A 26,581-nucleotide genomic window follows, 5' to 3' on the forward strand; every position below is an offset into this window, starting at 1 on the left:
CTGCAGTCCCTTTTCCTCTGCTTTCCCTTCTCCCACTGGGCCGCTTCTCTCAGGTACTTGGTAGTTCCCTGCTGTTCTCCCTTCTCCTGTGATGTCGCATCTCTTGCGTGTGTTCATTCTTCCTTTCCTACAGCCTGGTTGAGCTCCCTTCTTTCATTTAGACTCACTAATGATGCTTTACCAGATTCTCTTTTAGGGCCAGAGGTTCTGATTATGCTTCTCTTTCTTTACTGCCAAAACCTCAGCAGTCAATCAAAACATTTATAAACAAAACTATATACCTATGAGTATTAAGAACACACCCCCTTCACTTCCTTTCCAGTCCATCAACCATAGCACCCAACAAAACAGAGAAACACCTTCTGGCTGCTTCTTTCTTCGCTGCTCAGCAGTCAAGATGAGTGTCTTTTTTTTAAAAAGTGAAATAAGTATGTTTATTGTTTTATTATTTAAAATATTTACAATAGAAGTACAACATTAATACTGGTTGTTTAAAATGTCAATAGAGCCGTTTACTTTAGATGATCAACAGTAGTTTAAAAAATGTTGTACATCGGTAAGAAGGCAAGTAGGTCAAGTTAATTAGTCAAAAAGGCCTTGGAGAAGGGCAAGGCAAATAAAATGAGGGGTGTTTTTATTAGCACTGTCCAAGGAGGTGACTATTTCCTCAGTCAGGGAGCGATAATCAGTCTGTTAGGGCAGGTTGGGATATGAGTGCCTTTTCCACACCGTGTATATACTTGACTGTTCTGGCAATGGAGCCTGCATCTGATGAGTTGAAGAAGGTCAGGATAGCTTCACTCCAGGTGCGCACCCGTTGATGTTTTCATTGGGAGTGCAAAGTTTTCTGACAAATTCTAGGGTGGTTGCGCAGAGCCAGATGTGGTGGATCAGGTTTTCGACTGCAAAGCCACAAAGCCTGCTGGCCGTATCTCTTGCTGTCCTCATCCAGGGCTTGATAAATGGTAGCAATAGGAAACCATCCAGTTGACAAGATGGAAATTGTTTTTTTGTATTGCGGTTTAGAGCTTCTGCTAGGTACAGCTGAGGTCTTGGGATGTATAGCTACTCAATACAACCCAGGCGTGTTGGCGTTTTGCCTGGGCTGCCCTGTCTCTACCGATACTGAAAGTTTACATGATTTTGATGTTGCCTTTTTGAATTGGTCTAGACTTGTAAGAGCCGTCGCTGCCGAATATCAGGCCAAGATATTTGTAGCTGTCTGTTTCATCTATTCTGCTCCCCCGAGGTACCAGCTGGTCTACCATTGAAGACCTTTCTCCCAGATATCATTATTTTAGTTTTTTACTGTTTCTTTTCATCCCGTTGGTCTCGGCGAGCTCCTCCATTGCTTTCAAAGGACGCTACATACCGACTCGTGTTCTACTTAGTATCACCAGGTCATCGGCATAGAGTGCATTAGATAGCTGAGCAGACCCTAGTTTTGGGGCATGCAAGTTGGTGAAGAAAGTATTGGAGGAAGATCAGCAAGGAATAAACTAAATAGTCGCAGACCTAATATTCATCTTTGTTTAAGCCCTATGGCTGTTGGGATGGCCCTTGAAAGGTTGTCTCCATTCCCCAGTTTGATCCTTACCAAAGTATTGGAATATAGGTTTTTCATCACTCTCAGGAGGTAGGGTGGGATTCGCCAGGTCTTCAATTTTTACCATATCCTATTCTGGTCCACTGATCGAAAGTGGCCTGAAAGTCAATATAACATAGGTAAAGGGGAAGCTTTGAGGCTCTAGAATGGTCTAATATGAGCCAGAGGGTCATTATGTTTGTTATCATCCCTGTATTCCTGGTGAACCCTGTTTGGTTGTGGGGGATAAAAAGCCTTCATGTTAGCCAAGTCCCTGAGGTGCTCTAGTAGGACTCTGCCGTAATATTTTGCCTCATTGTCAATCAGGGCTATCAGCCTATAGTTTCCTCAGTCAAGTTTATTCTCTTCTTCGAAGGTTGGTGAGATGATGGAACCTCTCCAGGAGAGTGGGATTGGTCCCCAATTTAGACTGTGATTGAAGAATGGCCCCATTGCTTCTGCCCATTTAGCCGAGTTGTTTTTATAGATTGCTAGGGCATCCTATTTGACCCTGGAGCCCCGGTGTGCCGCCCCTTAGTAATCTGTAACTGCACCTCTACAAGCATGATTTTAATGGTCCCTGGCTTGCCTGATCTCCGATTCGGTGTAAGTCTACGGTTTGATCCTGTGTTGTTTTATCCATTCTCATGCAGGTTTAGATTTATGTCTGCTTGAGGGTTGAAGTGGACTGTTAGAAAAGCAGCTCAGTGGGATTTTGGCACATTTGAACCTAACTACCAGTGGGTGGAATTTTTCAAAGACTTCACTGTGTGCCAAACATTCCTTGTGTTTTTATGCTTGAGGTCCCATATAGGGTTTTCCCAAAAGGTGTAGGTGTTTCCTATTTCAGATGGTCCAGATTCCCAACTAGGGATGTACTCATGTGATCCTTTCTTGCTGTACCTAGTTGGATCTGTTCAGGGTTGTCCCACTCCCGTTCCTGGGCCTCATAAACTTCACTTTTGATGGTGTAGCCTATTAGTGTCATTTTGAAATTGCCTGTCACTATTAGTGGGGTTTTTGGATTGTCACCTTTCAAGTCAGGAAAGTGCTTTATTTGCTGTTTTGAGAGCTCTGTGCGATCTTTCCACGTTGGTGGTATGTAAATGTTTATCAGCGTGAAGTGTTGGTCTTTTCCCAAGATTGTGAAGGTTAGATATATTGTCTGAAATCTATCATGTTTGATTGTTGGAGCAATGTAGCTCATTGTGAGTGCTGTTGATGTATACTCTGAGCCCCCTTTCCATTGTCCAAATGTTGCTTCTCTGTTAGCTGAGAGAGAGAATCCGGGGATTGAGATTGGTTAAGGTGCCCAGGTTTCCTGAAGCGCTAATATTGAGAAAGATTGAAAATATCTCAGTATCTCAGGATCTTTGATATTGGCTTTCAATCCATGGATGTTCCATGAGCAGAGACTTAAGCTGGAGGTGGTCTGTTTCGGTCCAGTGCCCAAGGTGTTAATTCAATCTATTGGTAGTGGTCAGGTGATGGTGCTCGTGGCCCATCCCCATTCATTGCTTATCTCCTGCAACCTCTGGGTGTGGGTATGTCAGTCAGGTCCTTTGTCTGGGTTGAGGAAGGCGCCTATCGCCTTCTGAAGGACTAAATAAGGAGCTCGTATAGATCTCTGTTTTGCAGTCAATTTATTTTCTATCCATGTAAGTGGTAGCGGGTACCCAGGTTCAAGTTAAATTTCCCGCAGTTTAGGAATTGTTTGCTTTCGATCTGTGTCTCTTGATTTTGTACCCATTCTCCTTTTAGTGTTTTGTTTTTATGATTATTTACTTGGTTTATTCATTGATTTTTGTAGTTCTTTCTTTAACACCTTGGCTGCTATGGCTTTTCCCCTGCGGTGCTGAGCTTATATGAATATCCATTGTTTCATGACGAGCTCAGCTCGTCATAAGCACACGACCAGTGTGCTGCATGACGAGCTGAGCTCGTCATGAGCATTGAAGGGGTTAAGAATTGACATTTTCTTGTGTTTTATTGCTTGAATTGCCCCCGATTTTATAGTTGGCTTTCTAGGTGGCTCGACACCTTTGATCTCTCGTACAAGACCAGTGTGGTCCCCGCTCTCTATCCTCCCTCATTCCACAAGCTAGGGGGCAGCTTGCCGTCGGATTGATTTGTGTGGAAGTCTCAGTTGCTGATGCCTTCTTTGGCTGCAAGGTCTGCATGCTTGTAACTCAATTGGGTGTTGTATGAATTCCTCTATTCGTCCCTAATTTCCTGCACCTCCCTTGCTTCTCCTCGACAGTTGAGCATGGCTGCAGTCACCGACTTCGGGCTGTAACAAAAGGAAGCTTGTTTCCTCTGTATCATCTGGGCATTTATTACGCTGTGAAACAGACACTCATCCCCTTATCTCTACTACTCAAGACTATAACAATTTTAGATGTGGCTGCAAACATTTTTGATCCTGTGGCTTTGCCACTCCTTGATGCGCCTCCCTGCATAACCTTGTTGGGGAATGCAAGAATTCTGGTGCAGGCTGTGCCTGAAGAATGCTTGCTTCACCTCTGTGCTGTTAGAGGTTGATTAACCCTTCCTGTTCCTTCCAGTGTCTATCACCTTTATATTTAATCATGTCTGACTGTTAGCCCTATGATTCTTCCAAATATGAGCCGTTTGAACAGGAGGGTGAATACTACTTTGAATTGGTCTAGTGGAGGCTATAGATATGTCTGTTCAGAAATGGGTTAAAAAGGCCATGGCTTCAGCACTGCAGCCCACTACCGATCAATTAGAGCATCTGACCAAAAAGAAGAAATCATCCTTGGCTTCCTCCACCTCTACTTCGGGAAGTTCTTCTTCTCCTAGAGACAATTCTTCCAAATCGCAGAACAGGCCTCATGAGGATGTCCTGGCCCAACTTTCTCAAGACTGGTTGGGTGAGCATCGATAGTGTCTGTGACCCTGCCCAGCCACCTTCCCAGAAGCTTTTCCTGTGCGATTTGGGCACAGATTCTTCCTCCTCTCAACCCTCTTCTTGCTCTGAACCCCCTATGCCCCCCAAGAAGAAGAAAAATAAATCCTGTGACCTCTCCGAAGTACAGACAAGGCCCTGTGACTCAAATCTCTTTCAGTTTGCATCAGAGGATATTTTCCACCCTGTGTCCTCTGACTCGACTCCTGCCCCTGTGGTGGAGAACATGTAAGATTGTCTCAGAAAACCTTTTGATAAGGACGTCCGTAACAGAATGAGTGCCCCAGGCTTGACCTCACTTGCAAGACAGCCTGTACCCCGACATTGACCCCAGCATGCTGACCTTTTTGTAGAAATATGCCAGGGACCCAAAAAAGGGCTTTGACAGCATGGGAGGTGTGCCAGGATAAACTCTAGGTCCCTTGGCCAAGATTTTGGAGATGGCTCGTGAGTCAGAGGAGACTGGTGCCATGATAGATCCAAAGATCTTAGCAGGCTAGTTGCAATGAGCAATTTGCCTCCTTGAAAAAGCCAACTACGCCATCTCTTAGGAGCACAGGAATACCCTCATTATTCACATCAACTGTAAATTAATCGACTTGGCCACTTTTGATGCTGGTCCCAGCACTGATGTCCTCCTATATGGAGAGACATTTGTCACGGGCTATGGCAAGTTCGTTAACACCTTTTCAGCCCTTGACAAAACTTAAGTGTGTTCCTAGGAAAATCTCCAAGCAAACCTTTTTGCCAGAGCCTGGCTTAGTAGGGGCTGTTTGCCAGGCCAAAGATCTTTTCAGAGCTCCCTTTAAGGATTTGGATACACAGGAGAGGAAGCTGGCAAGATAGTACCAGGGGAGCAAGTTTCTTCCCATCCTGGTCACGATTTGCCAGAGGAATACAGAGGAGGCGCTCTGTCAGTGGGTCCTTCCAGACTCCCCTATCTTCAAGTTTCACCGGTAACTATTATCCCTTTATCTCAAGTGCGATGAAGAGGCAGAACTTAAATGTTTGTTCACAATGGGCGGCAGATCACCCACGACCCTTGGGTTCTGGAGACAGTTATGGTATTTCGTTTGGAGCTTGTAAGTTCTCCTCCCCAGCGGACTTCCCCTCAGCTTCTCCTTTTTTCTGAACCAATCAATCAATCAATCAATCAATCAAGACACTTATAGAGTGCACTACATACCCGTTAGGGTCTCATGACACTGGGGTGGGGGGGCAACAGTTTTTTGTAATAGCAAAAACCCAGGCAGACTTCAAACACAAAAGCTGGCTAAATAGTAGAAAACACAAATATGAATGTGTACTGGATAAAAAGTAATGCAATGAACTGAAATGATATCAAAAATAATTGAAATTTAATAGATAATACACTCTTCACATAAAATACATAAAAAACATGTGGCTATTATTTAAGTATACATTAGAAGCACATCATGATACATAAAAAAAGGAATTTGTTGTTTTCCTTTTTACGAAGATTAGGGCTGTGTGTCAACGCGTTTCGACAAAGTCTTTTGTCTTCATCAGGACTAGTAGATAGTCAGCCACTCTCTCTCTAAAGAAAATCTTTTTGGTCAAAGTGGTTCAGTGTGGATGAAGTAAGGCACTTTCGTTTTTATTTGTTCGTTTCAGTCTGTATTGTAGCTGTTCAGATAGTGTCTAACAGCGGCCTTCCTTTTTTCTCTTTCTTTCACCTATTACTTGACATTTCTTTAAAAGGTGAGAAGGGATCCCAGGATACGTTAATTCATATAGCAGCAAGATATTCTGAGCGATATACTACGTTATTGGTCCGTTTCACTTGCGCGCGGTTAACCGCATCACGGCATTTTTTTGAAAAAGAGATACAAGCGTTTAAGTGCCTACATCACGGTGCTGGCGCGCTTTTTAACCAACACACACCGCGTCCCTTGAATCGCTCTCAGGCTACGAAGAGCCTTTCCAGGAACTGCCTCTTGCATCCTTTGAAAAGGAGAAAGAAGCGCGCAAGTGAAACGGACCAATAACGTAGTATATCGCTCAGAATATCTTGCTGCTATATGAATTAACGTATCCTGGGATCCCTTCTCACCTTTTAAAGAAATGTCAAGTAATAGGTGAAAGAAAGAGAAAAAAGGAAGGCCGCTGTTAAGACACTATCTGAACAGCTACAATACAGACTGAAACGAACAAATAAAAACGAAAGTGCCTTACTTCATCCACACTGAACCACTTTGACCAAAAAGATTTTCTTTAGAGAGAGAGTGGCTGACTATCTACTAGTCCTGATGAAGACAAAAGACTTTGTCGAAACGCGTTGACACACAGCCCTAATCTTCGTAAAAAGGAAAACAACAAATTCCTTTTTTTATGTATCATGATGTGCTTCTAATGTATACTTAAATAATAGCCACATGTTTTTTATGTATTTTATGTGAAGAGTGTATTATCTATTAAATTTCAATTATTTTTGATATCATTTCAGTTCATTGCATTACTTTTTATCCAGTACACATTCATATTTGTGTTTTCTACTATTTAGCCAGCTTTTGTGTTTGAAGTCTGCCTGGGTTTTTGCTATTACAAAAAACTGTTGTCCCTGACCCAGGAGTCATATCCATATCAGGGGGTCCTTGTTATCTACAAGAACTGGGGTGGGGGGGAACAGGTGCAGCTACTGATCAAAGAGCCAGGTCTTGAGGAGTCTTCTGAAGGCCAGTAGGACCTGAGTCTGCTGTAGGTTGGTGGGGAGGGTGGTCCAGGTCTTGGCGGTGAGGTGGGAGAAGGATCTGCCAACAGCAGTCGTTCTTCGGATGCGGGGGACTGTGGCAAGGGCGAGGTCTGCGGAGCGAAGCTCGCGGGCAGGATAGTAGAAGCTGAGTCGTCTGTTGAGGTATGCTGGGCCGGTGTTGTGTAGAACTTTGTGTGCATGGAGGAGGAGCCTGAAGATGACCCGTTTGTTGACGAGGAGCCAGTGCTGGTCTCTCATGTGGGGGGGTGATGTGGTTGCGGCGCGGGATGTTAAGGATCTGGTGTGCTGAAGCGTTCTGGATGCGTTGCAGCCGTCTCAGGAGTTCTGTAGACGTTCCTGCATAGAGGGTGTTTCCGTAGTGTAGCCTGCTGGTGACGAGGGCCTTGAAGATCCTGCGGAGCATTCGGAGGTTGTTGAAGCAGGATGAGGAGACAGCGTTGACCTGCTTAGTCATGGAGAGGGTGGCGTTGATGATGCCCCCTAGGTTGCTGCGTGGTCGGTGGGTGTCGGTGCTATTCCCAGTGTGTCGGCCACCAGGAGTCTTCCCAGGCTGAGGGGGTGGGGCCGAGGATGAGGACCTCCATCTTGTCTGAGTTCAGCTTCAGTCGGCTTTTCTTCATCCATTCGGCGACGTCCTTCATTCCTTCATGGAGGTTGGGTTTGGCGGCGTGAGGGTCGTTAGTGAGGGAGATGATCAGCTGGGTGTTGTTGGCATAGGAGATGATGTTGAGGTCGTGCTGTTGTGCGACACGGGCGAGGGGTGAAATGTGGATGTTGAACAGCGTCGGGCTGAGGGAAGAGCCCTGGGGTACGCCATAGAATATCTTGGTTGCTTTGGAGCGGAAGGGGGGGGCGGACACTCTGATTTCTGCCAGAGAGGAACGATGTGGTCCAGTCCAGGGCCTTTCCTTGGATTCCGGCATTGTGTGGGCGTGTTCGTAGTGTGCTGTAGCAGACCGCGCCGAAGGCGGTTGACAGGTCCAGGAGGATGAGGGCCCCTGTTTCTCCGTTGTCGAGCAGGGTCCTGATATCATCGGTGGCGGCGATGAGGGCGGTCTCTGTGCTGTGGTTGCTGCAGAAACCGGACTGGGATGGGTCCAAGATGTTGTTCTCCTCGAGGTAGCGGGTCAGTTATTTGTTGATGATTTTTTCGGTGAACTTCGCTGGGAACAGAAGCAGGGAGATGGGTCGGAAGTTCTTGAGGGAGATGGGTCGGAAGTTATCTTTGTAGATTCAGAGACTCACAAGCTTCTTTGGAAAGGTTCAATTTGCTATTCTTTCCCTCATCCCATAGGTTTTTGCAGTTCATTTTTCCTTTTCCAAAAGAAAGGTGGACATCACCGCCTGGTGTATATCTCTTAGAGGTTAATCACTGGGCAGTCTACAATCACATAAAAATGGAGGGGATACATTTACTAAGATATCTGTTGATGGAGGGCAACCGGATGGTCTAGCTGGACTTGAAGGACACCTATCTCACAGTGCCACTCTTTCCACCTCACAGGAGCTTCTTGCAATTTCAATAGTAGGATCAATGGCACAAATACATGTCTCACCATTTCTGTCTCTCGTCAGTGCCTTCGTGTTTAAACAAGCTGATGCGGCCCTTGGTAAAGAGACTCAGAGTGAAGGGCATGAGGTTAACCCTTTTCTGGACAACATGATTCTCTTGGCTTAATCACAGGTTCTTCTTCTGGACCTCTTGTCCTTTATGGTCCATTTCCTTCAGGATTTTGGCTTTGTCATCAGCCAAACTACGTCTATCCTGATTCCAACCCAGAAAAGCTCCTTAACATCCAGGTCTTCTAGGTCAAGGCTCTTCTTCAGCTCCCCTCCCAGTGGTTGAGAAACATCAAGGTCTTGTGATCTACGTTGAGTAAACTATCAATATCATTACAGACAATTGCGAGGATCATTGGACTTCTGGCATCACCCAATCAGGCAATTTTTCTGGGACCCACTTTGTTACCGGGCACTTTAGTGTCTGTAGATGAGGCATCTCTGCAACAGACTCTCATACAACACTCATATTCATCTCTCCTAAGAGGCCAGGGAAGAACTGAATGAGTGGCTGATGCACATGGATGCCTGGGACAGCAAGGCCATGTTAGGCGCTCTACCAGATGTGGTGATCAAATCCGACGCCAGCAGATGGGGTTCAGGCTCCAGATGCAGAGATATCTCCACTGGAGGTCACTGGGCTCCTCACAAATTAGATCTTCGATCTTCACATACACTGGCTTGAGCTTTTGGGATGGTTCTTCTGCTATTCAAAGGTTTTCTCCTCAGAAGAACAATTGGTGCGATGGACATTGTCTCTGCATTTAAGTATATCAGCAAACTCAGGGGCACCAAGTCCAGGTTGTTAGCAGAGATCTCCAATGTTTTTGGCACTTCTAACTGAAGCATCAGATCTCCGTGATTGCAGAGTACCTCCAGGGACAGAGGAATATCATTGTGGACTGGAATTCCAGGTTCCCTATGAATGTGAATAACTAGAAGTTGCATTATCTTGTGTTTCAACAGATTCAGATTCTTCTCGCCCATTGTGAGATCTACTGGTTTGTGTCCTGACTGAATCACCAACCTCTGGTAATCTTCAGTTCGAAGCCAGATCCCTTGTCACAAGCTACATATTTGTTTCTGCAGGAGTGGTGCAAGTGGCTATTTTATGCATTTTCTTCTTTGCCATGATCACAAGAGTGGTGGTACAGGTGAGGAGATAGAGAGAAACAGTGATCTTGGTGACCTCAGTATGGAAGGCCCAACCAGGGTGTCCTTAAAACTTTCTAGCTGAGCGAGCTGGACAAGGCTTGTATTACAAGTCTGAAAAAGATTTTCAATCAGCTATCTCGGCTGGTCATTCCCACATTGAAGGTAAAGTGGCTGGGGATCCCCCAATGGTTTGCAAATTGGCCACAGGCATCAGAGTTTCCAATACCCCTAAGCCTTGATATAAACACGTATAAGGTGTTAAATTTGCTCTGAGAGTTTTTTAGGGGCGGCCTTACAATACGCTTTTGTCCAGGAAGCAACTTTCTGCTAAGCTCACTATGTTGCTTTGTCTGGTCTCCTGTCGGAGAGTTTTGGACATATGTGCACTGGATTTAGCAGGTAGATAATTCTCTCTAGGGGGAGTTTCTTTTGCTATCTCTTGACGTGCCAACACATTTCCAAAGTTCATTGATGAACTGGATTTTACTCATGATGAGAAGCTATGCATGGTAAAATGTTTAAAATCTTATGAGGACTATACTAGATTGTTGTTCTGTTCTGACCCTTATGGTCAACTTTTGATTGCTGTACAATAACCTTTCAAGCCTGTGGCGGCCACAATTCTGGCCTGGTGGGTCCGATGGATTTTGACCGAGGCAGGTATTGATGTTAGCAGGTTTGTTGTGCACTCTGCTCATGGAGCTACGTCTTCTAAAGCTCTCTTTATGGGTTTCATTCTCAAAGACATATTGAGAGTGGCTGACCGGTCCTCGGACTCAACATTTAAACAGCTTTTTATAAACCAGTGTCAAAAGTTGCTGTTAGTCAGCTTTGAACTAGCACAATCGAAGCCTTCAGTCATGACACTGAACAAAAACAATTCTAGCTTTTTTGACAAGAAATTTTGATTCTGTTAAGGACACAGGGGGTTATCTCCCCCTGTGTTTATGGTGGAGCGTATACTTTAGTATGGTATTGATGGACTGGTTAATATGTGTTTCTCGTATTTCTGTACTTTTTCCCCATACTCACCATTGATTATGAGTTGGAGATGGCTATGGCTTAAATTTGCTCTTATTGCAGATTTGGAGGGGGAGTGAACCCTGTTTGGTGTCCTGTCGCTTACATGCAGTGTGGAAGCAAGAGTGAACCCTGTTAGTGTCCTGCCAATGAAAGTCTGAGCAGTTTGCAGTGTTGTTGCCAATTTTGGAGTTGTTGTTTATTTTCATCTTTGCTGATGATGAGACTAGCCTCACAAAGAAAAAGGGAGCTAGAAGGTGTTTCTCAGTTTTAGGGACATGTACGAACTATGGGGCCGGATGTACAAGAGTTTTTTGCTGTCGCAAATGGGACATTGGCACGTTTGCGACCCCAAAATAGGTCTGTGCAATGTAAAAAAAACTATTTTGGGAGTCGGTAACCTATTACTGACTCACAAACCTTGTTTCGCTATTAGGAAGGGGTGTGCCAAGGGTGTCCCCTCCTAATAGCGAGTCGCACTTCTATGTACAATTTGCGGTCACAAAACCCTTGCAATGTTCCTTCCATTTCAAAAAACGTGATAAGCCACCCACAAACGGTAAGGGGATCCCACCTCTCCCCCCACCCCCCTTTGTGACTGGCAACAAAAATATTTTTCAAGGGCTGGTAATTGTCCCACGGACCACTGCCTACTCTTAAAAAATGAAACAGATTTTTTTCTTTTTTAAAAATGCATCTTGTTTTCCTTTAAGAAAAACGGGCTGTATTTAAAAAAATAAATTTCTATATTTGAAAGGCAGTCACAGACATGGTGGTCTGCTGACCCCAGCTGGACACCATCCCTGTGATTGCTGGCCATTCCCAATGGGGCTGCAAATTTCGACATGCCTCATGAATATTATTGAAGCAGGTAATTTGCGGCTCCATTGGGAATCGCAAACAGTGTCTGAGACATTCCATTTTGCAATTCGCAAATTGCGAGTCACAAAAAGATGCCCTTTGCGACTTGCTAAATTGAAGGGTCGTAAATTTGGCACTATGATTGGGGGACTGGTAATGAAGTATTTGAAGGGGGCTGTGTAATGCTCATGGGATTTGTAACTTTGGTTACAAATGTTTTGATTGGCTGCTGTAGTTTTGGCAGTAATCAAAGAGAACTATCATCCTCGCCTCCGTGGCCTTAAAAGATTCAGAAATTCTTCTTGCAAAAGCTAGAATTTTTTGTATCCCCTCCTACAACCCCCACACTTCTCCAGTTGCCTGCCAGATAGCTCCTGTCATGTGACCCAGAAGCCATTCAGGAAGCCCCCTCCGTGCTCTCTGCTCTCGCCAGCCTCCTTTTATGTGTGCTCAGTTGTTTCTCCCTACAATTCTGCTGCTCTCCATATCTTCAGCCACCTCTGCCCCGTACAGTTGTAGGAAAAGAAAGACCAATTAACTTTGCCAATGCCTATTACCTGTACATATAAGTGCCGAAGCTAAGCCTGTACAATGAGAAAAGTGTACTCAACGAACCACAAGCGCACTTAAAAAACAAGTTGTGTTTGTTATAAAGTTGAGAGAGATGACACAGTGCCTACTTGTCATATTTCAAGGCATGTGAATGTAGTCCACTCTCCCCTGAAAAGAAGTAGATCCAGGATGAATCCCCTCTCCATAAACTATTAGGGGCAGATTTATGTTAACTGGCGCATCCTCAGGGATGCGCCAGTTAACATGCGCCACAGTGCGCCACAGCTCCGCCACCCATGGTGCGCCGCATTTATAATGCAGCGCACCATGGTGCAAAAACGGCACAGATGCGTGACGCATCTGTGCCGGAAATGTGGCGCATTGCTGGAGTTGCGTCGCAAGCGCGACGCAGCTCCTGCAATGCTCGGGGGTACACCATGTGCACAATGCTGCGTCAAGACCTACGCCTGCTTCAAGCAGGCGCAGGGTTTTGACGCAGCATTGCCCTGAAAGTGACTGAGTGAAATCTCATAGATTTCACTCAGCCACTTTCAGGAGGCGTTCCTGCGCAGGACCGCCCCCCCCTGCGCAGGAACGCCTCCTTATGGCGCAGTGCTTTACAACGTGACGCATCTCCTAGATGCGTCACATTGTAAATAGGGCGCATTGTTTGCGCCGCAGTTGCGTCAAATAAAGTGACGCAATTGCGGCGCAAAGAGGCACAACGGCCTCATAAATCTGCCCCTGAGTGTTTTAAAAAAGACTTATCATCAATAATATAAAATTGCTAAATTCTCCATTATGGACAAAAAAGGACCAATGCCCCATGGTTGACCAGACACTGTCATTCATGGCTGAATTATTCATAGTCAGGCTCATGAAGGCAGCTCCTGATCCCTGTATTCGTTTCCTTAAAGAAAAGCATTCTACCTCAGTCCATCACTTGTGAACACTGAAACCAAAGAGAAATTCACAAGCGAATAGTTAGTTTAATTAAGTAACTTTGACCACACCAATCTAATCTCTACAGCAGTCCTGTATCCACTGAGTTACCATGTTGCAAACCTTGAGCGCAGAGTGTTCTTGAACAAATATAAACTATCCCAGTGCCTGAGATCGGCCACCATAATCACCTCTTTGTACTCTTCTATGTTCATCTTACTTACTACATGTGACCATTATGCCTCCTCGAGACACATCAGAAGGTTTGATTTCTTTAAACAATGCCTTCATCGCATACTCCACCCACAAATAGGAGGGTATAAACCACCTCCATATCGAATGGCTTTCTCTTTCATTTTGTCTTTTCCTTTTGGTTCAGGTGAATACAGGAGCACAAGCTACTGTGTTTCTGCATATTTAGGAGAAACTCAACCACCTCTGTGGGGGTTTTGGCATGGTTAATGGAGAGTCTGAAGCAGTGAGGCTGTAGCAGTGCCAGCAGATCATTTCCTCTCATGGATGAATTTGTGTCTTCTGTGGAGCTCAGGTTTTGTAAGGCTTATTGTTTTGTTAGTTTACAACATACCAAGCCCAATGTGTGTCATGTCTGTGCCTCTAGGCAGGGCAGCTGGAATTATGCAACAGGAGAGTGCCAAACTCAGTGGCAAGGGTGAGTAAATTATGTGGTAAGAAAAGGCATATTCTGCAGAATAATGATACACATTTTGTAACTGTATTAATTCATTATTTCCTCATTTTTAGGTCTCACCTAGGCATGACATGTGCGGTCTCTTCAAGAAATTCTATAGCTACAATGTAGGCTTCAAACACCACCAATATTTTTCATTGGTTCCTCCTACCGCCCTTCGAAAATGCCTGCTTTTGTTTGGTGAATATGCTTAGTAGTCCCTCATTTTGGTCTTTTGGAACCTCCCATGAGGACTGCCCCTGTTGCATATGCAAAAGACACAAGAATGTTGGATTGAATGCATAACAAATCAAACATTCACTCCCAGTCCAGGGGGGTTAAATCCATTTTCCTTTGCTCATCATGCCTCCCCAGTTTAGACCCAGCCATATGCCAATCAGTCTTGACCCTGTGCCTCATGGGAACAGTCCAGCCCGAACTCCCAAGCCAGGTCCACCCTCGACCGGAAACAAGCATCCTGGGACCAGTTTCAGGGCATCACCCTTCATCAGCCAGGATAGCTTGAATCCAGTGGCACAGTGAGCCCAGGACCCACACCAGAGCATACCCGGCACACTAAGGGCAAGAAAGCAAGACACATGGATGATGGACGAAATGCAGAGCAAATCACACATTCACCCCCAGTCAAGAGATCTGGGTTAAATCCATCTTTCTTTTGCTCACCATGCCACCCCAGTTTAGACCCAGGTATATGCAAATCAGTCTTGACCCTGTGCATCATGGGAACAGTCCAGTTTAGACCTAGCCATATGCAAATAAGTCGACCCTGTGCCTCAAGGGAACAGTCCAGCCTGAACTGCCAAGCCAAGTCCACCCTGGACCGGAAACAAGCATTCTGGGATTGGTTTCAGGGCATCAGCCCTCATCAGTCAGGCTAGCTTGAATCCAGTGACACAGTGAGCCCGGGACCCACGTCTGGGCATAACCGGCACACTTAGAGCGAGAAAGTAAATGACACACGGATGATGGAGAGAATGCAGAGTGAATCAAACAGTCTCCCCCAGTAAAGAGATCTGGGTTAAATCCATCTTTCTTTTGCTCACCATGCCACCCCAGTTTAGACCCAGGTATATGCAAATCAGTCTTGACCCTGTGCATCATGGGAACAGTTCAGCCCGAACTGCTAAGCCAGGTCCACCCTGGACCGGAAACAAGCATCTTGGGATCGGTTTCAGGGCATCAGCACTCATCAACCAGGCTAGCTTGAATCCAGTGGCACAGTGAGCCCGGGACCTATGTCTGAGCATAACCGGCACACTTAGGGCGAGAAAGCTAAAGACACACGGATGATGGACGGAAAGCAGAGTGAATCAAACATTGTCCGCCAGTCAAGAGATCTGGGATAAATCCATCGTTCTTTTCCTCACCATGCCACCCCAGTTTTGACCCAGGTCTATGCAAATCAGTCTTGACCCTGTGCCTCATGGAAACAGTCCAGCCCTAACTGCCAAGCCAGATCCACCCTGCACTGGAAACAAGCATCTTGGGACCGGTTCCAGGGCATCACGCCTCATCAACCATGCTAGATTGAAATTAGTGGCACAGTGAGCCTGGGACCCATGACTTGGCATACCCGGCGCTCTTAGGGCTAGAAAGCAAAAGACTCAAGGATGATGGACAGAATCTAGAGCAAATCAAACATTCACCCCCAGTAAAGAGATTTGGGTTAATTCCATTGTTCTTTTGCTCACCATGCCACCCCAGTTTAGATCCAGCCATTTGCAAATCAGTTTTGACCCTGTGCCTCATCGGAACAGTCCAGCCTGAACTGCCAAGCCTGATCCAACCTGGACCGGAAATAAGCATTCTGGGACTGGTTTTAGGGTATCACCCCTCAGCCAGGCTTGCTTGAATCCTGTAGCACAGTAAATCCGGTACTCACACCAAGGCATACCAGGCAAACTTAGGGCAAGAAAGCAAAATACACACGGATGTTAGATGGAATGCAGAGCAAATCAAACATTCACCCCCAGTCAGTAGATCTGGGTTAAATTCATCATTCTTTTGCTCACAATGCCAACCCCAGTTTAGACCCAGCCATATGCATATCAGTCTTGACCCTGTACCTCATGGGAACATTCCAGCCGGAACTGCCAAGCCAGGTCCACCCTTGACCTGACACAGGCATCATGGGACCGGTATCAGGGCATCATCCCTCATCAGCCAGGCAATCTTGAATCCAGTGGCAAAAGTGAGCCCGGTACCCACGTCTGGGCATACCCCACACACTTAGGGCGAGAAAGCAAAAGACACGCGGATTATAGATGGAATTGAGAGAAAATCAAAAATTCACCCCCAGTCAAGAGATCTGGGTTACATCCAATGATCTTTTGCTCACCATGCCACCCCAGTTTAGACCCAGTCATATGCAAATCAGTCTTGACCCTGTGCCTCAAGGGGGAACAGTCCAGCCCGAACTGCCAAGCCAGGTTCATCCTGGACTGGAAACAAGCATCCTTGTACCGGTTTAATGGCTTCACCCCTCAACAGCCAGGATAGCTTGAATCCAGTGGCAAAGTGAGCCCCCGATCTACATAGGGGAATACCCAGCACACTTAGGGCAGGAAAGCAAAAGACACACGGATGATAGACGGAATGAAGAGCAAATAAAACATTCACTCACAGTAAAGAGATGTGGGTTAAATCCATGTCTTGACAGAAATGTAGCAATATTATTGCAAACCAAGAAAAAGCGCTTGGGTACGGATAGAATGTGAGCAAAGTGAAGTTCCAAATAGCTCTGTAGAAAGGGACAGAAATGTAATACAAATTGAACTTAATAAATGTAATGAATTTGTAAAAGGATTACTTAATTCTCAAAATTTCTTGGTGATGTATTGATCACTCTCTGTGAATGACCATTGAACACCCTATGGATTAATTAAAAAGATACTTTGTGGGAGTAAACCGTGAACTTTTGGAAGTATATTTGCCCTCATAGAGGAGGAGTCGTAGGCTACCTCTGATTTTCAATTTTCCCACTGATGGGTAGACTCTTGATTTCCTTCAATGCCAAAACCTTGAACTGAACTTTCCTGAACCTGCACTTTACTGGCTGGTAAAGTTGAGCAGGAAATAACCTTTTCAGCTGAAGGGTTAACTGACTCCTTCTGTGGCATACTGTGCTGCAGTGCTGACTTGGCCAGATCTATATTGAAGATGCACTAATTCTCTCAGTCTTGCTTTGGTTTATATGAATCGATAACTGAGTCTCGAATTGTCTTTTGTTTCTCTCTCACCCTCTCTCCTCAGGCAAGCTGCAAATGTTTATTATTTCCTGTATTGTATTGTGAGGCTACTTGTATTAATTACTTGTTATTAAACCTGATTTGAAATGCGATTTAATGATCTGTCCATTCAAAGGAGTCTTTAGATAAATGCTTTACATGCGTTATCTTTCTTGTTTTTGTCTCATACTTTTAGTCATTTTTCTTGCCTCAAGCTTTGTGTTCCACCATCATAGAAAGGTAATGAAATAGGCTTGTGTTAAGGAATTTCTTTATTTCAAGGTCCTCATAAAGAAATTCACACTCTCCAAGTATTCTGGTCTCTGTTAGCTCAACAAAAAGATCCATTAGAGGACCATGATTTATGGTAATAAGGATGATGATCAGAGAGTAAAGTGCTTCTATGTGTTTTTTTTTTCTTGAAATGGGACTAATGTGAGGAAATCGATTTGTGATAAAAGAGAAACATATATGAGCTTTCCACTGCCTCAAATCCTTCAAATGCAGAGAATTCGAGGCAAAATGTCTAGCTTTTATGGGGTTTGTTCCTTATATAAAGGAAGAGCTATCGTAGGGAGGTCAGACAATGTGACAGCGAATGTGTATTTAAACAAACAGGGGGCACATCTTCCACATCTCTGTTTCTATCTGCAGTAGTGGCTTTTAAGTTAGCAGAAGTCGAATGTATCTATGTTAACAGACTTTCATATTCAGGGTTACTTGAAGGTAGATAACCTCAGCAGAACAATTCTTTCATCCCAAAATTTCCAGCTGAATCTTCTATTATTTACATACATTTGTTAGACAGGGTGGAATTGAAAAGTGAACTATTTATGGATCTTTAAAATGCTTTCCTTCCTTGTTTTTGTTAGAGGGGGAGAGAGGAGGGTGCTTGGAATATAGATGCTCTGTCTTGTTCTTGGCGACTAGAAATGTTGTATGCTTTCTCCTCATTTCCACTGATTTTGAAATTACTTTTCCGGTAAAGCGGAGAGGCCTACAGTGATTTTGATGTCACCAGCATGGGTCCCCCTATTGATTTCCTCTGAGATTGCAAATAAAATTGGATCAGGAACTACATTTATCAATAGATCCTTCTTCTCTAGTTTACCCTGTGTTGACTTAGGATGCTCTTTTACTGACTCCACTTGATGGCTTGGAAGTTAATTGGATAGAATAACAAAGATCATGTTTTCGGGATGATTTGACAGTATCTGTCCAGGCATCTAGAAGACAGTCTACTCTAAAGTCTTATTCTTGCCACTGGTGTTTATTTGAGAAATGGTGCAAAGGTAAGTATCTTGACCTATTGTTCTTTGAGAGCATCAATGTTCCGAATTTTCTTTAGGATGATTTTTCTTTAGGCCTGTAAGTAGCTACACAAAAACTGAAGAGGGCAATAATTAGGGCTTTTAGAAAGAACTCCATGGATGTAAAATAATGTGATCTCTAGCTTTAGGAAAAGTTTTTTCTAAAATACGTCTGAAGTAAGCATGGGCGAATTTTGCGAATTCGCGATCCGCGAATTTGCGGATTTGCGAATTCGCGATCCGCAAAATTCGCGAATTTGTGCAAATTTGCGGTTTTTTGGTTTTTTGCGTGTTCGCGGGATTTTTTGCGTGTTCGCGGGATTTTTTGCGTGTTCGCGGGGATTTTTGCGTCTTCGCGAGCCGCTTGCATAGCGAAGTTACCCATGCAGTCGTTTATGGGAGAGGGAGAGAGAGATGGATAGATAGATAGATAGATAGATAGATAGATAGATAGATAGATAGATAGATAGATAGATAGATAGATAGATAGATAGAGAGAAAGAGAGGGAAAGAGGGAGGGAGAGAGAGAACGAGAAAAAGAAAGAGAGGCCGGATCTCTGAAGGGCCAGATTCCTGAGTTGCCCCTACAGAACATACAGCTTTTTATTTTTAGCAAAATGCATATGAAAATTGTGCTGTAAAGGTCTCTTTTAGTTTAACCCCTCCTGACAACTCAAAATGGGTGTATTTGCCATCCTCTCCCTTCTTCCTGTTTTTTATATCTGTAAGTGCTTCCTGATGAGGTTTAATTCCTTGGACAGGTGCCTCGTTGCCTACTTGTAACTATTCTCTGACCCTGCTTCAAGGGTCAGAGCAGGGTCAGAGAATAGTTGCAAGTAGGCAACGAGGCGCCAGGAAGCAATTAGCAGCAGGTGTCCAAGTTGAAGTTAATTTGTTTGTAACCCTTTTGTAAAAGGTTACAAAGAAATTAGGTTCAACTTTTGCACCTGCTGCTGTAACCCTTGCTTGGCTGAAAATTCGTCCCCGCTGATTCGCGGATTTTACCGCGATTTCGTGAGATTCGCGGATCGCGAAATCGCGGTAAATCCACAAATTTGCCCGCGAAACGGATTTCACGCCCACCCTTAGTATGGAGGTTAGAACGCCAATGCCCAATTGGGACTTGAAATCTTCTCCTTTTGACCCTTGAGAGTCTGTTGATTTAAAGTGTTTGACTATGAAGGCTTTCTTTATTATACCTATTACTACTCTGAGGGAGAAAGGAGAGTTAGGGGCACTTAGAGGCACTTTGTTGTGAAGATCCCTATTTGGAAAAATTTACGGATAGTATTGCTTTAAGATTGAGTTCTGCTTTTATTCTGAAACTTTTGTCCAGGTTTTATTACGAACAGAAAGTGATTCTACCTAAATGTTTTCCTTCTCCCACGTCTCAAGAAGAAATAAAACTGCACAGGTTTAGAGTAAAGAGACCAATTTTTATTTGCCTGGATAGAGTGGCATCCCTTAGATCCTTGGAGGCTTTATTTGTGAATGCTGGTCCCGCAAATAAAGTAGGCAAACCATTTCTCCAGACTCTTAGCAGTTGGTTGAAAACTCTGACAGAACAGGCTTAACAGTTGCAGAAAGTTGACTGTCCCTCGAGTATTTCGATAAGCTCAAATTAGAGGCATGTCTACTTCTTGGGCAGAATTCAAGGTGCTTCTTTAGTTGAGGTATGTAGGGTGGCAACTTGGTCAAGAGCGCTGATGTTTATGAAACATTTTTTAATTGGTAAAGTTGGTCAGTTGAAGAAATGTTTGGAGTAAATGTTCTTTCTGCTATGAGTATTAATCAGTATTTAACAAATATAGTTTGAGAATGCAAATCTGGATTAATTTCTCACATTTCGTCCTGTTCCACTTCAATCATATTGTCTATAGCTTTCATATAGTGCACATGTAATGAGAGTAACAAGGAAGGGAAAGAAGATGTAATGTTAAAATTACTTACCTGTAATTTTATTATTGTGAGTCCATACTTCCTTGATTTGCTCATTACATCCCACATACCTTTTAAGATGCACATTATGATTGTAGTGTTAGGTAGAGGTGGATGAGTCAACAAATTAACAGGGAGAGTACAGCCATAGCTGAGCCAAGGGGTCAACTCTGGCTCTGCAAGAGCTAATCCTTGAAAGTTGTTGGCATGTAAATCATGCACCAGACAACGTGTTAGACTATAGTGTTTCTTCAACATGTGGAAGAATTTCTCTTTAGTACACTAGATTATATTTCTGCATTCAGAGACATTTATTAAAAGTGAGCGTTTTTAAACATGATCTGAGACACTTTCATTTCCCCACCCTGATGAATATGTTGTTAATAAAAAAGAGCCAAGTTAGTTGTCATTCGCGGATCACTGAAACAATATCGATGTCAACAATATCGAATTACAAAATTATCGAGGAAAAAATATGGAATACCAAAATATTGACCTCCTATCTCCAAACAGGTAAGTACAAAAATATTGAAGTAAAAATAATGATGTAAAAAATATTGATGTAAAAAATATAGTTAGTCAAAATATCACATTTTTTAAAATGCTTTAAATTGATTAAAAATTAATGAAATAATAAATATAATTAACTTAAACATACTTAAAATACTTAAATAACCTTAAAAATAATAAGAAATTAATGTAAGGTAAAAAAACATACAAATTCATTTATTAATACATATAAATATATATATACATGTAATATTAATAAAGAAATTACAATATTTTTACTGTAGGATAGCGGAAAGGGTAAAATTTACTATTGCCACTCCAGTGAGTGCAACAGTAGGGAAAGCGTTGGATAGCGCATGTGTGAAAATTACTATTCCCAGTCCAGAGAGTGCAACAGTAGAGAAAGCGTTGGATAGCGTAGGGGTAAAAATTACTATTCCAACTCCAGAGAGTGCAACAGTAGGGAAAGCGTTGAATAGAGTAGGGATAAAATTACTATTCCAACTCCAGGGAGTGCAACAGTAGGGAAAACGTTGGATAGCGGCCGGGTAAAATTTACTATTCTCACTCCAGAGAGTGCAACAGTACAGAAAGCGTTGGATAACGGCTGGGTAAAATTTACTATTCCCACTCCAGAGAGTGCAACAGTAGGGAAAGCGTTGGATAACGGCTGGGTAAAATTTACTATTCCCACTCCAGAGAGTGCAACAGTAGCATAAGCGTTGGATAGCGTTGAGGTAAAATTACTATTCCCACTCCAGAGAGTGCAACAGTAGGGATAGCGTTGGATAGCGTAGGGGTAAAAATTACTATTCCAACTCCAGAGAGTGCAACAGTAGGAAAAACGTTGGATAGCGGCAGGGTAAAATTTGCTATTCCCACTCCAGAGAGTGCAACAGTAGGGAAAGCGTTGGATAGCGTAGGGGTATAAATTACTATTCCCACTCCAGAGAGTGCAACAGTAGGGAAAGCTTTGGATAGCGTAGGGGTAAAAATTACTATTCCCACTCCAGAGAGTGCAACAGTAGGGAAAGCGTTGGATAGCCGAAGTGTAAACATTACTAATCCAACTCCAGGGAGTGCAACAGTAGGGAAAGCGTTGGATAGCGTAGAGGTAAAAACGTACTATTCCCACTCCAGAGAGTGCAACAGTGGGGAAAGCGTTGGATAGCGTAGGGGTAAAAATTACTATTCCCACTCCAGGGAATGCAACAGTAGGGAAAGCGTTGGATAGCGTAGGGGTAAAAATTACTATTCCAACTCCAGATAGTGCAACAATAGGGAAAGTAAATACTTCATATATAAATAAAAATAAGTTAAATAATAATACCAATTACTAATTAATTAAAAGTAATTAACAAATTTATATAATATAATAATTAATCAATTAAAAATACAAATAACAATTAACTAATAAAAAGTATTACCTATTAATGCAAATAATTTACCAATTAACAATTAATTAATTAACAATGAAAAAATAATTAACAATTTTAACAACAAAAACCAATAAATGAATTAAGATATTTAATTAATTACTATTAAATTACTACCCACCCTATTCCCTTACAAACCCAAAACCCAACATAAAATAAATTAATAAAATTAACATGATTATCAATTAATCAATTAATTAAAATAAATTACCAATTATATTTTATTTAATTACCAATTAAATATTAAAATATAAATTAATTATTAAATATCAATAAATAAAATAAGAAATGTAATTAATTCTAATTAAATTATTTCCCACTCTATTCCCCTACAAACCCACAACCCACAACATAAAATAAATTAATACAATTAACATAATTATCAATTAATCAATTAATAAAATAAATTACCAATTATATTTTTTTAATTACCAAATAAATATTGTATTATCAATTAATTCAAAATAAATACCAATACATAAATTAATAATTTAAATAATTATAATTAAATTATGCCCCACCCTATTCCTCTATAAACGCACAACCCACTACAGAAAATAAATTAATAAAATTAACAACATTATCAATTAATCAATTCATTTAAATTAATTACCAATTATATTTTACGTAATTGCCAATTATTAATTAATTAACAATTAATTCAAAATAAATACCAATAAATAAATTAACATATTTAATTAATTATAATTATAATTATTCCTATTCCTATTCCCATATAAACCCACAACCCGCTACAGAATTATATTACGCAAAAATAAAATACCATAAAATTAAATAATTAAAATAAATTAGAAAATTAATATACACTTTTCACACATATACTAACATAAAAAATACTTTAAAAAATTAGATATCAGACCTCGGGGGCGTGGCTTGGCGGGCGAAGATGGTGGTCGCAGCCTTGTAGAGCTCCCGCCGGCCCGGACCTAATTCGATCATTTATCCTGGCCCCCGAGCCCACTGTTGATACCCAGTGGTTGGCATCGATCTGGCGAAGTCTCCTGTCTACTTTGGTGTGTCGATCCTGCATTTCTTCCCTTCCTGTGATCGGAGGGAGGCGACGGCGACGTGCGGCCTGGTGACCGGCCGGAGACCGGGGTCCTCGAGTTTCGCGACGCCTGGTGGCGGTTGCGATCTGGCGGGTGTAGGTGGCATCCGCTGTGCCGCCCTTGGCTCAACTTCACAGCTACGATCGCCTGGAGATCAGGACGGCGCCACTGGCTCTTACTCTACGAGAGGACGACTCTTCAACTGTGTGACCAGAGAGGGGTGACGACACTGCGAGGCCTCGTGGCCGGCTGGAGACTGGGGTCATTGAGCTCCGAGGCGGCCGGGGACGGACTGGCGGACGGTGGTGGCGTCCGCTGCACCGCTCTTGGCTCGGCCCGCTGGCTGCGGCTGCCCACGGATCACGGAGCCGCCGCTTATTTCTGAGCTTTGGACGGCCGCTCGTGGTGACGAGTGTGGGCGAGGCCTGTCCCGCTTTGGTGAAGCCGGGACCTCGATTTTCGCGACACTTGCTCTGTGCCGACCGGCCCGCCATCTCCTTTGTGACTTCATTGCTGCCGTTCCATCCACGACTTGTGACAGTGCCCAACGGTCCTGGGGTGTTGTCCGCCCTGCCCGGCGTGTGCCATGACCAGGGATAGAGGAGGTGGCCCGCCTAAACATGGCCCCATCGACAAATTCACCGGGCCGAGTGGCGGTTCTGGGGCGGCCGGTGGCAGCGGTGGCCCTGGACGGGACAATGCAGCTATACTGGCGGCCATCACCCAGTCCCGGGACATGCTTGATGCCAAAATTGGGGCGGTCGGGGCGGATGTCACGCTCCTGCGCCAGGACCTCCGCAACGCGGTGGAGCGGATCACCGGGGCTGAGACCCGCATCACAGCGACCGAGGGTGACATTGGGGCCCTGAAGAAACGGTTGGCGGAGGTGGAGGGAGTTCAAAAGACACTGGCGGCCCGCGTGGAAGATGCCGAAGGGCGCGCGCGGAGAAACAACCTCCGCTTCATCGGCTTTCCGGAGCGGTGCGAGAAGGACAACATGGAGAGGTTCTTGACCCAGTGGCTAGAGGGCTGGCTCCCCGAAGGGGCACTGTCTACGTGCTTCGTGATCGAGAGGGCCCACAGAGCTCTGACCCAGCGGCCGCCGGAGGGTGAGCGCCCACGGCCAGTCATCGCCCGGCTGCTCAATTACCATGACCGGGATGTTATCCTGCGGGAGGCGAGGAACAAGGGCTCGCTCGCCTTCGAGAATCATCCCATCATGATTTTCCCGGACTACACGAAGATGGTGCAGCAGCAAAGACAATCCTTCATGTACGCTAAGGCTAAGCTGAGGGGACTCAAGCTCCAATACTCTCTCCTGTATCCGGCCCGCCTGCGGGTGGTGTATCAGTCCCGGACCCATTTCTTTGATTCACCGGAGGAGGTGTTCCGCTGGACCGACGAAGCGGTCCGACTCCGGCCGCACCCCCAGCCGGGACTGGACCCGGGCAGGTCTCAGGGATCGTCGCCAGAGCGGACGGATCGCCCGAACAGGAAGGGCCGCCATCGGAGGTCTCGCTCTAAGAAGAGGTCGGCCTCCGCCATTGCATCACAGTCGGGTGGTGCCAGGGACTCGGAGCACTCCGATGCGGGAAGCTGAACATTGCTGGGACTAGATTCTTTTTGCTGAATGTTCAGTTGCCCTACTTTGGCTGTTGAGACTGTTCTATTCTGTCTTTTGTATGCCGGTCGGTTCCCATGTGAGGACTCCAGTTGTTTTTCATGGGGACGCTGTGGGGCTCGGGGGGTACCGTTTGTGGGCCTCAGACCCTCACGGATGTGAGTGTTGTTGGGGGGGGTGGTGTGTGTGTGCCATGGTTGGGTTGTTGGGATCCATTGGTATGGCGGGCCCTGGGTCCTCTGTTTTGGACCCGGGTCTCTCCATGCCGCGACAGATACTTCAAAGTTCTCTGAGGTATTGGGGTGGTGGGTGTGGGGTGTGGGGGGTGGCTCTTGTGTTACTAATGTTGGGGGAGTTCGGGGTTGGGGGGGGGTTGCTGAGTGCATGGGCTGGGGGGGTGGGACCACACGTGTCTGAGGTTTTGATTTTTGTTGATTTGCGGGTGGCGCCAGGGTGGGACGGAGGGCCGGATTCTAGACTTTGTGATGATAATGGCTGATACTGTGACTATATCTCCTCAAAAGACTCTGCGGGTTGTTACATGGAATGTGAGGGGTATCCTGGATAAAATCAAGCGTGGGGCTGTGCTGCGATGGGGGAAGAGGGAGATGGTGGATGTGCTTCTGCTCCAGGAGACTCACATGCTGGGTTCTTAGGCCCTTAGCCTCCAGAGGTTTGGATATCAACAGGTTTATCATGCGGCCTTCACGAGGGGGTCGCGGGGGGTGGCCATACTGGTACACCGTAGGGTGGCTTATGTTCATGAGAAACAATGGATTGATCCTCAGGGCCGGTATGTCTTTATCAAGGGCCTGCTGGGTTCCGAGCCAGTGGTTTTTGGTAGTGTGTACGCCCCTCCCCCCCTGCAGTGGGCCTTGTCCGAGCGGCTGTTCGCGCTGTGGGATGAGATTCCGGAGGTTCTGACCATGGTGGGGGGCGATTGGAACGAGGTTATGGATGTGGGCCTGGATCACCTGAGACGAGCTCCTGTTATGTCTGACCCCCCCCCCCGCGGCCGCTCCCACCAGATTGTGTGCGACTGTGAATGGTCTGGGCTGGATTGATGTTTGGTGGCATTTTCACCCTGCGGTGCGTGCATTCACGTATGTGTTGGCGGTGCATGGGTCCTTTTCGAGACTGGATTATTTGTTTGTGCCAGGTGCCTGCCTGAGTCACATCAGGGATGCCGTGATACTCCCCAGAGGCCTCTCGGATCACTCCCCTGTCCTAGCTACTGTGACCCTCCCCTCTAAACGACAACCTTTTCGCTGGCGTATGTCCTCCTGGCAGCAGCAGCGGCCGGAGTATGTGACCCATTTACGCGAGGCGATTGACCACTTCTGGCGCGAGAATTTGGTGGGGGATGTCGACGCACTGGTTGTGTGGGAGGCGCTGAAGCCTACGCTCCGGGGCGTTGATATA

The sequence above is a fragment of the Lissotriton vulgaris genome, chromosome 1_1, assembly GCF_964263255.1.
Source record: "Lissotriton vulgaris chromosome 1_1, aLisVul1.2, whole genome shotgun sequence".
Lineage (NCBI taxonomy): Eukaryota > Metazoa > Chordata > Amphibia > Caudata > Salamandridae > Lissotriton > Lissotriton vulgaris.